We start from the raw sequence: 7694 nt of genomic DNA on the forward strand, positions 1-7694 counted from the left end.
AAATAAGGGGTATGTGTATCTCAGGAACCACAAACAATTAAGAGGCGTTCTTGGGCTTGTTGGAAAGGTCTAAAGACGCTCGTTGTATATGTAGCACCTGACCCAAAACAGCATTTTCAGTGACATTATATAAATATATATATATATATATATATATATATATATATATATATATATATATATATATATATATATATATATACATATAAATATATATATATATATATATATATATATATATATATATATATATATATATATATATATATATACAGTATATATATATATATATGAATATATATATATATATATATATATATATATATATATATATATATATATATATATATATATATATATTTATATATACATATATATATGTATATATATATATATATATATATATATATATATATATGTGTGTGTGTGTGTAGATAAACATATATATATATATATATATATATATATATATATATATATATATATATTTATATATATGCATATATATATATATATATATATATATATATATATATATATACTGTATATATGTATATATGTATACAAGCACACACACAAATACACACACACACACATATATATATATATATATATATATATATATATATATATATATATATATATATATATATATGTATATATACACATATATATATATATATATATATATATATATATATATATATATATATATATACATATATATATTTATATATGTGTGTGAGTGTGTGTGTGTGTGTATTTGTGCAAATGTATATCAAAATCAATGTATGTATAGGTACGAAGTAAAACATTCTTTTGTTTATTAAGAGAGAATCTGATCTTTCCTGCATATATTTAAATGGGAAAATAAGACGTGAATGAAAGGAGAGACAAGTGGAACCAATGTGAATGCATACAGAACACTGCTCTTTCATTCAAAAGTGAAATTGATCTGGTTTGTTTGAGCACGAGGTCAACCAAAATCATAACTATTTATATTAACAAAATTCGATTTGTTATATACAGTCAATGTAGAGGAAGAAGAGAGAACTGATGGGGAATACGGAGATTAGTAACCAAAATTAGGAACCCTACTCTATACGAGGAGGTTCAATAAAGCAAAGCAAGAAAACAAACACACATCCTCCCTAATATTAATAGCGAAACGTCTGGATATATGCAATATATATATATATATATATATATATATATATATATATATATATATATATATATATATATATATATATATATATGTATATATATACATATATATATATGCAGAAGAACCACAGGGAAAATGAGAATACGGAATATACACTCAAGTCCTGACTAGTTTCGTGATACTTCCTCAGAGGACTGATTTATTGAGAGAGGCTTCTTACAATTTATAGGGAAAGCAAAAGTACGAACATACATATAGAGATTTAGAGAACAATGACACTCCCTTACCTGCTACCTGGGCTTGACTCAGGTGTTGAGTAGGAGGAGTCCCCAAGCTCGTTAGACACCTGCTAAAAAGGGTCATTTCTAGTGGCGGGTATATTCTTGTTTTCTTCTTTTTTTACTTTCAGTACAGTTTATTTATATGTCAATGCAGTAGCCTTATCTATATAAATACATAAGCAAAACATACACAAACATACAAATATATATATATATATATATATATATATATATATATATATATATATATATATATATATATATATATACATACATATATATACATACATACAGATACAAATACATATACACATATACATAAATACATACACATACACATACATATACATACACATACATATATACATATATATACATACATATATACATATATACATATATACATATACATACATATGCATATATACATTTATATGTATACAACATTAATATCATAAACATATAATCATGTAAATATAAATACTTATATCTAGCATAACACTATATAGTGCCAATATACTTATGCATACTATATAAAATAATTGTTTCCTTTAATGAATGGTAGCTTAGGTCTAAATATTAATTTCACACCGACGTTAATTATTCACAATACATTCAATTCTACATTAAGTGGTTAATGTTTTTTTATATAGCTTACAAATCTCTTTACATATAAAGGCGTCGAGTTTATACATTCCATGACCAATATTCAAGTTGTTTTCAAAGGTTTCTTTTATGAAACTGGACTCTATGATGTTTCTTTCCACCAAGTTATTTGAATGAACTAATTTCTTTGCACCTGACCAATTAATAGGGTGATTTTTATCTCTAACGTGGGCAAAGAGTGCATTATTATCTTGAGCATACCTGACACTTTTCTTATGTTGTTCAATTCTCTTTTCTAGGGCTTTACCAGTTTGACCAATATAGTATTTTTCACAAGCATTGCATGGAATACGATATACACATCCCTTGGTAATGTCAGTAGAATTCTTTATTAAGGCTGTTTTTATTGTATTTTTACTCTTAAATGCTACATTTACATTGAAGTTTTTTAACAGTTGGGAATTTCTTTAAATGAATCACAATAAGGTAGTACAAGTAAATTTTGTGTGTTATAGTTTTTTCTGTTATCATTACCGAAAGAAGTCTTTTTTGCTGTTCTTAGGGCATCATCTAACACAATTTCAGGATACTTTAGTTTTTTACCTATTGCTCTAATACCATTTATTTCGTCATCAATATATTCAGGGCTGCAGACTCGGAATGCTCTTAAAAACATAGAAGTAAATACAGATTTCTTAACTTTGTTGCCTTGGTTTGAGTAATAATGGACATATGCCGAGATATTCGTTGGCTTTCTGTATACACTGAACTTGAGACTATTATTACATCTATGTATGCGACAGTCCAAAAAAGGTAGGGTACAATTATTCTCCAGCTCCATAGTGAAATTTATTAATGGTACCAAACTATTCAATCTAAGAAAAAAGTTATCTAAATTTTCATTTCCTGGCCACACACATATTATGTCGTCAATATATCGAAACCCTTTTACATTATTAGGTATGATGTTATTTACGATTCTGCTTTCAAAAAATTCCATATATAGATTGCTCAATACTGGGGATAAAGGGTTTCCCATAGCCATACCAAAAGTTTGTGCATAAAATCTCCAATTGAATTCAAATTTACAATCTTTTATACATAATTTAATTAATTCTATTAAAGTGTGTTTGGAGAATGGTAGATTCAATTGTCTATTATCTAATGTTTCAGATAAAAATTCTAACATGTCATCAATAGGTACTTTTGTGAATAGTGAGACTACATCAAAACTGACAAGCCTACAGGTACTGTTGATCTGTACTTCATTCAGTTTGTTAATCAAGTCTACATTATTTTTTATATTTGAATATGAGATGGTGCCAACTAAAGGATTGAGGATATTCACAAGGTACTTAGATAATTTATATGCTGCTGAACCTACAGAGCTAATTATTGGCCTAGCTGGATAATTTGGCTTATGAGTTTTAATAGTTCCATACATATATGGCAATGTTGGTGATATTGTACAAACCTTTTTTATCAGATCTTCATTCCCTTTTAATAACTCTTTCACTTTTTTGTTGTAACTACTATCCACAAACTCAATTGGATTTTTTCTTAATTCCATGTATGTGTTTTCATCACTCAAGAGGTTTTCCATTTTTTCTATATAATCATTTTATTTCAAGATTACCAGTGTTTGTGTATGTTTTGCTTATGTATTTATATAGATAAGGCTACCGCATTGACATATAAATAAACTGTACTGAAAGTGAAAAAAGAAAACAAGAATATACCCGCCACTAGAAATGACCCTTTTTAGCAGGTGTCTAACGAGATTGGGGACTCCTCCTACTCAACACCTGAGTCAAGCCCAGGTAGCGGGTAAGGGAGTGTCATTGTTCTCTAAATCTCTATATGTATGTTCGTACTTTTGCTTTCCCTATAAATTGTAAGAAACCTCTCTCAATAAATCAGTCCTCTGAGGAAGTATCACGAAACTAGTCAGGACTTAAGTGTATATTCCGTATTCTCATTTTCCCTGTGGTTCTTCTGCATCTGAGCATCACGTTTTCCTGTGATTTTTACGCATATATATATATATATATATATATATATATATATATATATATATATATATATATATATATATATATATATATATATATATATATATACACACACACACATATATATGTATATATATATATATATATATATATATATATATATATATATATATATATATATATATATATATATATATTATATATATATATATATATATATATATATATATATATATATATATAATTTTATATACATATATATATATATATATATATATATATAATATATATATATATATATATATATATATATATATATATATATATAACCACAATGAACTTTAATATCGAATTTTACCTTTGGAAATATATATATTCACTGGAAATTCATTTATGACAACGGCTTTTGGCTGAGCATAGATTCGAACCTATGTCTCTTAGCCGAAACAATCCATGCAGAAACTCTAACTAAACAAGCTAACAAGAGAGATATAAGTTTATTACAAGTCCACCGTACTTGTTCCTGTCGAGTTCAGGAATCTGTTCTTTTTGTTTAAATCCTTTTCTGGTCACATCATGTCAAAAAATTTTTAAAATAATTTCCTGATACAAATGTATAAAAGTATATATATATATATATATATATATATATATATATATATATATATATATATATATATATATATATATATATATATATATATATATATATCATCATTTCCTCCTACACCTATCCTATTGACGCAAAAGCCTCAGGCTTTTAATTCAATACTTCTCCATTCATCATCTCCTATATCGCACTTCATAGTCCTCAGCCATGTAGGACTGGGTCTTCCAACGCTTCTAGTGCCGTGTAGAGCCTAGCTGAACGTTTGGTGAACTTATCCCTCTTGGTGAGTACGAAGAACATGTCCAAACCATCTCCATCTACCCCTCAAGATGATCTCATACATATATGGCACTCGAGTAATTTCTCTTATAGTTTCATTTCTAATCCTCTCCTGCCATTTAATTGTATGTATATATATATATATATATATATATATATATATATATATATATATATATATATATATATATATATATATATATATATATATATATCATCATCATCATCATCATCATCATCATTTTCCTGTCCTCCTACCCCATTGATACAAAGGGCCTCAATTAGATTTCACCAGTCATCTCTATCTTAAGCTTTTAATTCAATACTTCTCCATTCGTCATCTACTTCTCGCTACATGGTCCTCAGTCCTGTAGGCCTGGGTTTTCTAACTCTTTCAGTGCCTTGTGGAGCCCAGGTGAACGTTTTGTGAAGTTATCTCTCTTGTGGAGTGTGAAGAGCATACCCAAACCGTCTCCATCTACCCCTCATCATGATCTCATCCACATATGGCACTCTAGTAATAGTTCCATTTCTAATCCTCTCCCGCTATCTAACCACCAATATCCTTCTGAGGTTTTTTTCTCAAATTTTCTATATCAATTGGAGATTTTTTCATTGTCATACCATGACTCATGTCTCTATAGTAACACCGATTTCCCTAAACTGATATATAGTCTGATTTTTATATGTAATTTCAGGCGATTTGATTCCCAAATCTTACTTAACATAGGAATTGTCTGATTTGCTATTTTAAATTTTTCACTAAACTCTAATTTTAAGGACCCTGTATTTGAGATCATAGTTCCTAAATATTTCAATGATTTTACTTCATTAATCCTTTCTCCTTCCAATGATATTTCATCTTCCATTGCATACTCCCTTCTCATCATCTCTCTCTTTCATCTACTTATCTTGAGCCTAATCTCATGTGATATTTCATGCATTCTGGCTATCAAACATTGAAAATCCTGTGGTATTCTGCTAACAAGGGCAGCATCATCAGCACACTCTAGGTCAGCTGATTTCCTAACACCAATCCAGTCCAATCCTTCTCCACCATCTCTGATTTTTCTACGCATTACAAAATCCATGAGTAGGATAATCAAAATCGGTGACAACATATTCCCCTGGAATACTCCACTGGTCACCGGAAATTCATTTGATAAGACTCCATTAACATTAACTTTGCACTGCTTATGCTCATGGACAGACTTAATCAAATTCATATTGTTAGGAAGAATTTCATAATAAAGCATTCTGCTTTTCTAACCAGAGTTGTAGCTTAGCTAGTAATAATCATCAATATCTCCTCCCATGCCTATTGACGCAAAGGGCCTCGGTTAGATTTCTCCAGTCGTGTGTATCTTGAACTTTTGTATCAAAACTTTTCCATTCATCCTTTCCTACTTCCCGTTTCATAGTCCCCACTTGTAGACCTGGGTCTTACAACTCTTCTAGTGCCTTCTGGAGGCTAATTGGAAGTTTGGTGAACTAATCTCTCTTGGGGAGTGCGTAGAGCAGGCACAAACCATGTCCATCTACCCCTCTTATGATACCATCCACATTCAACTTGAGGTTGTTAGTTGTTGCTGCAAGTTGAATGGCCCATGTGGCCAAGCACAAGTTTTTGTAATTATGCAGAACGTAGTACTTGCAGGTACAAGTAGCATGGGATCTTGATAATATAGTTGCGTAAGTGAGTTCCTCGACGAAGCAAGCTAATTATTATCAATGCTGCTAATGCTAGATATAAACTGGAATCTTTTCACGGACTCGGGAGTTACATCGTTAAATAGCGAAGACGTTTATATGGTATTAATCTAAATGTAATAAGATAGTAACCATTATTTAAAGACAAGAAATCTCTACATACAAACATAAAATTTATCACATATTAGTCACAAATTTATTTCTAGACCAATGAACACAGAAGAGAAGACTGGCACGAAAAGTAGTCTTTCGTTCATCAAATATGAAATATTGTTTTCATTTTCAGTTATCTCAGAGATTTTCTTTACATGTTAAAATAATTTGGTTTTCGTTTTCTAGGGACACCACTTTTGTAATACTCCAGAATACACATTCCAAAATAAGATGATTTTTCTAAAACCTTTTACTTTGTCAGGCGCTTGAATTGTCTACCGTGCCCGTGACCGTGACCTTAGAATCTCAATTTGAATAAAAAAGTGTTTACATCCAAATTTTCGTACTTACGTACCAAATTTATACATATCTTTAGGATATCCCCCGGTGAGAGAGACTGATAGAGGGCTAGACAACATCAATTACAACCTGTCGATATCCGTAGTTTAGGACACAGAGATAAAGCGGGATAAAGTTGTATCCTAAATCTTCCCAACAAATTTTGACAATTTAATGTTCCATTACTATTATAACAAATAATAAGAAAGAAACACGGTGCGATTGTGTTGCCAATCTTTAAATATCCATTTAGTCATTTGAAAATTGTTTCCTTTATGCCAAAATGCAAAGATACCAGCTGACATCCATGTTGATATATCTTCAAAACTAACAAGTTTAAGAACTCCAAACAATATCATACAAATAATTGCCATTCCAATATATATAACATCAATAAAATTAGTCATTATGAATTATGTTTTAAGAAACTCTAAGCCAACAGCTTATCTCCAGTAGTTCCAGCCTTCAACAGTATCTAATTAATGCTGCCTTTCTACGAACATAGCCCATTCAAAATAATATCTAGTATTCCAATA

This window comes from Palaemon carinicauda, chromosome 6, assembly GCF_036898095.1.
Source record: "Palaemon carinicauda isolate YSFRI2023 chromosome 6, ASM3689809v2, whole genome shotgun sequence".
Classification (NCBI taxonomy): Eukaryota; Metazoa; Arthropoda; class Malacostraca; order Decapoda; family Palaemonidae; genus Palaemon; species Palaemon carinicauda.